Raw genomic sequence first — 11,208 nt, 5'->3', positions numbered from 1 at the left:
TTTAAATCATAAACAAATGTCTTTTGATTTCCTAAGACCAGGGCAAAGGATTTTACTCAGGAAGCACCTTATTCAAGAAAATAAAATACTTATTATGCAAGTCTTGTAAATAAACTTTGTTGAAAAGGAGCATGTCTCCTATGCCTCCCACCTCTTCCCCTCCACTGAATCTCCCTTTCCCCTTCAAGTTCATCTAAGGGAGATCTATTTTCCCAAGAGTCCATATTTCTCAGGTTGTAAAACATATTCTGTTCAAATTCATGAAAGGTAAACATATGGTGGAAAAGTGAGAGAAGAAGGAAGTTTGTCCATTAGCACATTTGATGACAGAATCTAGGATGTCAAACACCAACAAAAGGCTCCTTGTATGGTCCTATGGATGGTGTGCTGGAATTGAAGTGACCTTAATTTGTCTGGGCAGTGTGTGTGTGTGTGTGTGTGTGTGTGTGTGTGTGTGTGTGTGTGTGTATGTGTGTGTGTGTGTGTGTGTGTAGGAAGAAAGAGAGACAGAGAGAGGGGGAGAGGGAGGGAGAGATAAAAAGGGAGGGAGACAGACAGATAGGAAGGAGAGAAGGAGGAAGAGAGGCAGACAGAGACCAACAGAGAGACAATGAGAGACAGACAGACATGTCAGAGACAGAAAAAGGCAGAGAGACAGATTGCAAGCTTTTTTAATCTCTGAAAAGAAGGTGGAAAAGTATTAAGTAACTGTGTGTATTGGGGAGGAAGGCGGGGCATGGAGATTAGAAAATCAGTAGAGGTTGGGGTTTTATTTTAATCAGTCTCATATTTCCTTGGAGAGCTTTTCTGAGAATATGATCTTCACTTTTCCACTGTGAAGCACAGATATTGGTGAAGCTAGAGAGGAATACGAGAACATATCAGAATAAAGGGAATTCCAAAGAAACTTTGAGAAAGTTTTTAACAATCTTTCATCTCTATTTAAATAACAATTATGGTGGAAACAAGGGATTTCATAAATGGAATTTTCAACTGTCCAGACATTATGATTTTGAGAAAAAAGTTCAACTGAGAGGTGGGAGATTAGAGTTCTAGTGCCTGGCTGTGTGTTCTTGGGAAAGTCACTTTACTTCAAGAGTAGTCAGGTTTCTAAAGCATAAAACAAAGAGACTGCTCTAGATCATTTCTAGTAAATTCTAGATTGAGTGTTTGAAATTGTGAGTTGAAATTTCTAGCCACAATAGCCAGTCATCCAGGCACTTGGGATAGACTTGGCTGGGGGGGGACCCTGAGGGGGGAGTTATTTTGTTTTTTGTTTTTGTTTTTAACAGTGGGGTTTTAACGGAGACTTCTGCCCATTATACCCAACAACCACTGCTGGATTCAAGCCTGAATTGGTGATGTTCAGGAGGGATAGCCAGGGAAAGAGAATGGAAAGACAACGTGCTCAGCTAAGCAAGGAGTGGGAACAAGAGGCATCCCTCTCAGAGGAGAGTTATTGTCCTGGCATAAAAATGAAAGGTGCCCACCTGAGCCAAAAGGGGCTATTAAACCTTGCCAGGCGCCGCAGCCCGCCGCCATGACGTCTGCGTACCACCCCCGGTCCTTTGTAGCAATCTGGAGTACGTGTCAGCATGGTTGAAAGAAGCTTCCTCTATCAAGTTTAACAACTTTCTGGTGTAACTTCTGAGAGCGCTGATTGCTTATTCATGTGGAAGCGAATACGCCCAGTTCATTTTGCCTGTTTTTGCTACTCTTTGTTGGGTTGTGAGGCTGTTATGGTAGCTGTAAATGGCTTCTCCAGTGACATTTGCTGACATTCAGTGAAGTACATTTATCAGTATTCATCATTTCACCTCTATACATGCAATCCATTTTATTTGTTCTTCATAGCAAGCTCTTCTCCGACATTCATGCCCTGAAAATGGTAAATGGCAAGGTGGCATATTTCCCGAGCTGCACTCAAATGTCACTGTGAAAAATCCTTAATGGACTAAGTGTAGCTTTTCAGGTTGTAACTTGTCAGGTCCTGAGAAATTCTAGAGTTTCTCCTTAATCCACAAGTCTTTGGAACCACACATCTGCAAGGAGAGACTAATTATAAGCTATACCAGTCAGACCTGGATAAGCAGAAACCAAGGAGAAAATATTCGATCTCAGCTAATCCTTTTCTGCATTCTCTCTTCCCATTTTGCTACTTTATTTCCTACACTCTGAAAATATGGATTATGTGCAGTGTGTTTTAATTAAGGGTTGAAGAGGCCCATAGTTTACATGATTCTTGATCACAGTCCTCTCCTCTAGTCTGGTAGCATCTTTTTTTTTTCCTCCAGAGAGTTTAGCGTAACACTCAATCTATTGTCTTGCTTTTTTCCTTTCTGACTCAAACTGACCTGATGGAGGAAGATTACCAGCTCTTGAATCAACACAAAGTGTCAGATATTATTAGTAATTTTATGAGCTGATGTTTTCAGAGCATTTTGTGGTTTTTACAGATTAGGAAATTAAGGCCAAGAGAGGTTAAGTAATTGCCCATGGTCACACAAGTACTGAGCATTGGAGTCAGAATTTGAATCCAAATCCTGACTCCAGGATCAGTGCAGTTTCTCTGTATAATATAAGTTTAGTCGCTAATTTACTGACTTTTCTTATAGCAAGATGACTTCCCTAAGAACCATGATTATATTCATTCTTCGAGTTGGGTAGAAAGTCTCACATGGATGTCTAAAATGCGTGTCATGTATCACACAAGTCACACAAGTCTTTCATTAACTGGGAATTAAATATCTTCGATTTCATTTGCATCTCATAGCCTGTCCACTAGGGGGAACCAGAGGGGGAAGGACAGCACATCATGCAAAAGAGCTTCACACAATTCACCACTGCCCATGGATACCATAAAATTGCTCACATTCTACCTCAGTGCATCCCTGTCTTAGATGTCCAGGGGCTGAAGATTTGGTCCTTCATTGTTGTTTTCTCTTTCCCCACTTTGGGTTACTCTCTACCCATGAATGGAAAAGGACAGAGAAAAAAAAAAAGGGAAACTCAAATCATTCTTTCATGGTGTTAATAGTTCTAGAGAAAGGCGTAATGGGTAGAGAAGTTTGGAACTTTCAACTAACAAAGAATAGATTCTAATTATCTCTGGCTATCTTAGTACAGGCTCCTGACACCAAGTGACTGGTCTGTTGCATTGATTTTCTAACTGATCTCCTTGCTCTTCATACCTCATCATTTCAAACATATCTCCTACTTTCTTCATGGAATAGTTCCCGCTTACCAGACTTGGTAAGATTGTGTTCCAACATTGCCATGCAGATGGTTATCTCCTTGTTTTTCTTTCTGCTTGAATGCCTGCTTTAGGGAAATTATGCGGCTCTTACTGAAAGAACTAGATAACATAAATTCAAATCCAAGCTTTGCTACTTACTACAAGTTTGACCTTGGGCAAATCAATCAATTAGTCAACAAGTACTCCTCCTTCCTCACCCTCCTTTTTAAAGTACTAACTATGTGTTAGGTGCTGTGCTAAGCACTGAAGATAAAGAAAAGCCAAAAAGAGTCCCTATCTTCAAGAATCATTCCTACAGTAGAAGAGAAAATACAATTAACTAGACATATACAAGATAATATGCTTTGTAGATGGAAAATAATATCAAAGGGGAAGCATAACAGCTTGGGGGGAGGTCAGTTCTAGGAAAGACATTCTTAATAAAGAATTCTTTCAGCTGCCTGGAAGGAATTAAGAAGAGCAGCAGAGGTGAAGAAATAGAACATTTCTAGACATAGGGCACAATTTATATAAAAGTATAAAGATGAGAGGAGTGTCATATTCAAGTAACTGAAAGTATCAAACAGGGGACTGAGGGAGTTAAAGTTTAAGAAGGCTGAGAAGTTAGGAAGGGTCCAAGTTATAAAGAGCTTTAAATGCCAAAGAGAGGAGCTTTTATTTTATCTTAGGGGTAATAGGGAACAGTTAGGCATGTTGAGCAGAATGGTGACAAGATCAGACCTTTAGAAAAATCATCTATATCTCTAAGTGAAAAGTAAGCTAAATGAGTAGAGACTTGAGGGAAGGAGACCATTTAGAAAGGCTCTTGTAGCAGTCCAAGTGATAGGAGATAAAATAGTACTGTAGCTATTTGAGAGATGAGTTGTGATATGTTGGAGAGTTGTGGTATGAGAATGAAGTCTAGGAGGACACAAAAGTGATGGAATTGAGTGACTAGGAGGATGGTAGTGCTCTTTATAGTTACAGCACAGTTTGGAGGGTTGAGGAGGAAGTCACTTCTGTCTAGGTCTTACTTTCCTTATCTATAAAATAAAAGGTTAGTACAAAACATCTCTTCCAACTATAAATCCTATGATCTTATGATAGTGTGTTGTTTTTTTTCAAAAGAGTAAAAGAAAGAACTTTCCTGCGCTCTCTGAATTTGACTCTTTAAGAAGGAGCTTTGAATTGAAATACTGATAACTAGTTACTGAAAAGACACAGTTCCCCCCACCCTTGCCCCACTAACATCTAGTTGGTTTAACCTACTACCTACTGAATCCATTTATTCTTATCACCCTATCTGAGGAGGGGAATTTAACTGAGCATCTTGCCATAACTCTTCCCCAATAATTGAAGAACAGTTTTAAGGAAAATTTAGGAAAGGGGACTGTTGGTACAAAGGAAAGGAATTAGATTTTAAATCAGAAAATCATTGTTTGAATTTTCCCTCTGAATTCACTTAACCTGTCTTGGTCTCAGTTTCCTTATTTGTGAAAAGAGGAGATAAGATCAAATGACCTCTTAAGGTTCTTCCAGCTCTAAATCTATATTAGAAGCCATACATACATACATACATACATATATATATATATATACATATATATATATATGTATATATATATATATACATACATATATATATATATATATATATATATATATATATATATATATATATATATATATATATATATATATATATAAATTTGAGGTAGAGCTTCACAAATAGGGGAAAGAAATAGTAGTTTGTGCACCCAAGAAGCAATATCAGTAAAGCAGATATTTGGCTAGTTATTTTTAAAGTGCAAATATAAACTGTATGTACTATAAACTTTTTTTCTTCCTTCCTTCTTTCCTTCCTTCTTTCCTTCCTTCTTTCCTTCCTTCCTTCCTTCCTTCCTTCCTTCCTTCCTTTTTTTTCTTTCTTTCTTTCTTTCTTTCTTTCTTTCTTTCTTTCTTTCTTTCTTTCTTTCTTTCTTTCTTTCTTTCTTTCTTTCTTTGTCACATATTCTTAGAATTCTTAGAATAATTTTATTTTCAATCATTCCAGTTTAGTTTAGTATCCCACTGGCCAGGCAAAACCAGGCTGAGGACACAGGGGCTGATGACCTTGCCAGTTTTTATCCTATAGCTACCCTTATGGTTTTCCCTGAGTTCATTGCTATAGTATTATCTGTCTTCTCAATAGGGGAACAAGTTATTAGTGCTCCAATTCCACTCTCCCCTCTGATTTCTGAGCAACAGTCTTATTTTTGTCTTTACCAAAAGAGGCTCTACTAGCAAGAGAAAGGAAAGAGAAGAATTAAGAAGAAAAAAAAAGGTATTCAGAGTACAAATATGAATCAAGTACAGGACAGGCAGTTTTTATCCCATACAAAAAGGAACACTAAGCAATTGAAATCATAATATGATTACAATCTGTTTTAGAAGCTAATATGCAAGCCTGATTGGGATATTTGAAACCAGACTGCCCATTAGCTATTTTACCTTTCACCTCCACTTAGTACAGTCTGATAAATGTCAAGTGTCTCCTTTTTTCTCTGTTTTTTTTCTCTATGAGAGACTCTTTCCCTCTTGGCCAATTTGCTGTGGTTTCTGACACTATCACCGTTGCTATTGCCAACAAAATTGCTTGGGTAGTCAGTTGGGTGGCTGATACCCTGCTACTCAGGTGTCTGGAAAAAGGAAGATACCAACTGCTTTTCCAGATCTCACAAAGCTCTATGCCAAATAAAGGAAGACACAAATTGGATGTGCCTCATTCCAGACACAGATCAGTCTAGGGAAGCCATGTGGGCTTAAGGATACTCCCTGATATAGCCTAGAATGGTAGGAGACATCCCTTTTATTAAGTCTATGGAGTTCCTTCTTAGTCTAATTTAAAAGATTAACTTAAAAATCTTCATAGCAGATAGGAAAGAGTAAGAGAATCTTCACTTTCTCAAAAGTGGAAAGGAAAATGAATATCCATCATACATTTCCAAGGCAGCACTATACCAGTCTTCTCTATTGAACTAGAAAGTATTTTCATGGTACTGTCAGTCTATGAATATATCTCTGTGGGGATGGAAGAAGTGTACCTCTAGTAGTCCAATGTTAGAGTGCTATATTAATGATCTAGAAATTGGTTTCATTGATAGGCATAGCAATAAGCATAAAGGAATAACTAGCAATTGTTGCACCAGAACAAGAGATACAAAATCTTCCCTCAAATAAACTTTTAAAGATATTTTTTTAGAATAGGAGTACTGGAGCACTTTGAAATTACAATGAAGAAGGGAGAGAAAGAAACTTGGTGGGGGGTAGACCAGGAACTATCTCTGAAATTTCATAACTTCTTCCCGTGAGGGTGGGTGGGTGAGGCAATTGGTGTTAAGTGACTTGTCTAGAGTCACACATCTAGTAAGTGTTAAGGATTTGATTTGAATTCAAGTCCTCCTGACTTCAGGACTGGTGCTCTATCCACTAAGACATCTAGATGTCCCGTAACTTCTTATTTAAATTAAATATTCTTATTAACTAGGTAGCAGGATCATTTTTAGCTGCCGAAAAGCAAAAGCTTTTGAGTCTTACTCCTCTAAATTTGGTGCCCTTCAATAGAGCCCTGGGTGTTTCATTCTATTTATGTTGCTGTGTTGGGAGAAGATTAGGAGTATTGAACCTAGAAGGGAAAGGGTTTGTGACAGCTGTGAATACTGAACATTTACAGCCTGGGTGATTCTATCATTACTCCCCGTGCCCTGAATCTTTTCCTGCAGAGATCCAGTGCAAGTCTTAGCTCCTCTATGAAGTCTTCCTTAACTACCACAGCCCATACTGATTCTCTCTCCCTCCCTCCCTTTCTCTTTTTCCTTCTTTCTCTCTCCTTTCTTCTCTCTCTCTCTCTCTCTCTCTCTCTCTCTCTCTCTCTCTCTCTCTCTCTCTCTCTCTCTCTCTCTCTCTCTCCCCCCTTCCGTCTCCCCCCTTTCTCCTTAAATAGTCATATACCTCCTTAAGAATAGCACGATGACCTCATGCCTATCACATTGGCTAATATGACAGAAAAGGAAAATAATAAATATTGGACAGAATATGGGGAACTTGGCAATGTGGTATGATGATCAACTATAAATAACTTAGCTCTTCTCAGCAATACTATTATCTAAGACAATTCCCAATTAGATGGAAATGCTTAGATGGAAAATGCTATCTACATTCCAAGAAAGAATAGATAAAGAGTCTGAATACAACCTGAAACATGATATTTTTACTTTCTTTATCTTTTTCATGTTTTTTTTTTTCTTTTTGGTGTGTTTTTCTTTTAACTAATATAGAAATGTTTTATCTGATTGTACATAGATAACCTGTTTAATTTCATTTTAATTTAATTAATATTACCTTTTTAGGGAGGGTAGGAGAAAATATGGACCTCTTTTTTTTTTAAATGAATTGTTAAAATTGTCTTTACATGTAATTGGAAAAATGAAATACTACTCAAAGTAAAGCAAAACAAAAAAATCATGTTTTCTCTTGTATCCCCTGGAGTACCCAGCCTATATAATATAATATAATAATGCAATATAATATAATATAATATAATATAATAATACATAATAATTGTATGTTGATGACTAATTCAACTCCCAGTTTTTTAGAACCATGAATAATATACAATTGTCTTTATCTGAGAGATGCAGATAGATCCACCACTAAATAGAAAAAGAAAACCAAATAGAAAGTCAGCTAAATTTATCTTTGGCAATGATGTTGCCTCCCTTTTTATGACTTCTTTTCTCTTTCTGAGTGATTCCACTCCAAAGACCCAGTGCTCTTGTGTAAATATTTGTAGATTTTAAGAAGTCTCTATTACACTACCCTTCCCAAGCACATCAGCACTCTCTCCCAGCCATGCTTTATTCTGCACATATCTGATTTTCCCTTCTCCCATAAAAATGTAATGGTCCCATTTCCCTTTTCTCAGCATCCTTCTTTAATGAGATCTAGAGTCTTAATGACTTCCACATATCTGTGCTTTAAGAAGGGTTGTCAATGTCTTAGTCACTTAACAGAATGATTCTGTGGGGGGATAGTAAGCACTAATAGAAGCTTATAGGGGAGAGACTTTGGATATGAGAATCTTGTGCCTTCTCAATCCTGTCGTGTGGCCATTTGCTCACTCTTTCTATGGGTATGCATGACTAACCCTAGTTACCTAGTTACTTAGACTAGGAGATGCCTTATTCCAAAGCCAGTAAAGGAAAGTCAATTCACTTTTTAGTGTTTTAGATGATGGACTAACCAGACCAATTGTCTTCTTGTTTTGACTCATGGTTGAACCAGATTCAATTAACAGCAATAGCAATGGGGCATGGGGGAGGGAGGTGATGATTATGAGAGTAATGGTGATGCAGATAAGGTTGGAGATGCTGGTGATGATGCTGATAAGAATGGCACTGATTGTTACAGTGTCGTTGATAGTGTTGGTGACACTAATGAAATGGCGATGCTGATGCTGATAAGAATGGTGAAAGGGATAGTGATAGTGAAGCTGAGACTGATAAAGGTGCTCCTATTGATGCTGATGGCACTGGTATTGGGGGTGATTATAAAGTTGAAAAGAGTAATTCTTATACTATTGATTTTTATTATTATTATGTTGAGACTAATATTGTCTCCTCATGTAGCTCTTTATTCTTCAGCACTGCCATTTTACTAGACATCCCTCTATCATGTCAACACTTTTCTTCCACTGATGAATTCCTAGAGGGGCATTCATTTTTGGGAATGGGCCCAAGCTATCCATTCTTCATTCCATTTGTGACTTTTCTTTTCTTTACTTTTTTGCTGAGGCAATTTGGGGTTAGTGACTTGCCCAGGGTCACACAGTTAGGAAGTGTCTGAGGTCAAATTTCAACTCAAGTCCTCCTGACTTCAGGGCTGGTGCTCTATCTATTGCACCACCTAACTGCCTCAACTCCTGACTTTTCTTACTGCAGAATTTCTCCACTTTTCCCCCTTTTTCTCTTTTGATGTTGTTGTCTTTCCTCATTGGAAAAAAAAACTTCTTGAGGACAGGACTTTTAATTGCCAGTGCAAATCATAAGTGTTCAATATGCTTCTCAGTTCTCTCGATTTCCCAACAACTCATAAAATTGGACCAAGGAAATACTGGAGCTGAGTCTTTGTAGTGCTAAGTGGTTGTTTGAGAGAGACATAGTTTACTTAATTCTTGTCTAAGTAAACTAGTCAGATCAGATCTGAAACATCATTCTGTTTTGTCAACTTTCCATTTCTCTTTATACAGTATAGATCCTGCCTTGGAGGAGAAGTGCTTCTCTGCTTTCAGTGTTTTATGCCTTGGATTAAAGAGCCACCCAGAGGGGCCTTTCCTCTTCTTATGTTCCGCAGGGTCTCTGAGATCCATATAGCTCAGTTAAATCTGAATCTAGATGGATACAATTTTTGGCTCAGGTCCAGATAGAATGAATGTCACAGAAGGCCAAAGGTGTCTATACATAACAGAGGAAGGTAGAGATTTGGAAAGTATCATGTTTACTTAACCAGTGTGGACAGTTAACCTAGATGCTTTACGTTGAAGAAAAAAATACCAATAATACTACAATCCTAAGTTCGTTATAGTTTTGTCTCTACTAGGGCAGGAAATTAGATTGGGTGAATTTCAAAGCGATATCTTCCTTCTTATTTACCAATTTTGGCTGTATATTGTTTGAAGTCTGAAATATATCATATAAACATCATGTTTTCATTCAAATTTTGTGTCATCTTTTAAATGTTCTATTACACCATCGTCCAAAATGTTCTATTATTTTTTATTTTAAAAATTGCTATTAAAGCTTTTAATTTTCTTTCTTTCTTTTTTTCTTAAGGCAATTGGAGTTAAGTACCTTGCCCAAGGTCACACAGCTAGGAAGTATTAAGTGTCTGAGGTCATATTTGAACTCAGGTCCACCTGACTTCAGGGCTGGTGCTCTATCCACTTCACCGTCTAGTTGCCCCTAAAGCTTTTAATTTTCAAAACATTCATAGATAATTTTCAATATTCACCCTTGCAAAACCTTGTGTTCCAAACAAAATGTTCTATTCTTAGTCTTGATTTGTTTTTAAAATTTTTATTTTGATAACTTCCTTTCACTGTTATTTGCTTCTTTTGTAATTCTATTTAGTTCATTTGAAGGCACAGCTAGGTGGCAGAATGAATAGAGCACTGGACCTGGAATTTTCATAAGTTCAAATCTGACTTCAGACATGAACTAGCTGTGTGACCCATAGCAATTTGCCTCAATTTCCTCATCTGTAAAATGAGCTGGAAAAGGAAACATCAAACCACTCCAGTATCATTACCAAGAAAACCCTAAAATGGGATCACAAAGAGTTGAACACAATTGAACAACACTAACAAAAGTTAATTTTATGTTTTTACACTAAAAAGGATCCATAGACTTCACTAGACTCACAAAAGGGGTTTATGACATAACAAAAGATTAAGAACACTTTCTCTAGTAGTGTTTTCTAAAAGCAGTCCAAAGTCTACCTACTCTCTTTAGAATAAAAAAACAATCCTTTAGCATAGTTTTTGGACTGAGAAAGGGAATGAATATATCCTTAGTGTCTGACTCAGAGCATATGTGCACATTGAGTCTAAGTCAATGAGGGATGGAGCTGAGGAGGAAGAGGACCTGCTGGGGTCTCTGTTTCTAATGTAGCTGGAAGTGGAGATGAGGAAAAGTGGGGGTGGAGAGAGTCTTCCAGACACCAAGGAATTGCAGTGATGCTTGGCATTCAGTTTTCTCATCTGTGACAAATAAAACAGCCTTCATTTAAATCTGTAATTACAGTCTGCATGTAATAATTAATGCAAGCTTGCTTTTTTAGTCACTCTCATAAATTCAACATATTCTTCCATTTATTTAACTGTTTCAGAGCTCAGATGTAGGAGATATGGGAAGAAGACTTCTGAGAAAACTCCTTAT

Source organism: Sminthopsis crassicaudata, chromosome 2 (genome assembly GCF_048593235.1).
Source record: "Sminthopsis crassicaudata isolate SCR6 chromosome 2, ASM4859323v1, whole genome shotgun sequence".
Classification (NCBI taxonomy): Eukaryota; Metazoa; Chordata; class Mammalia; order Dasyuromorphia; family Dasyuridae; genus Sminthopsis; species Sminthopsis crassicaudata.
Note: the sequence above shows the minus strand (reverse complement) of the source record.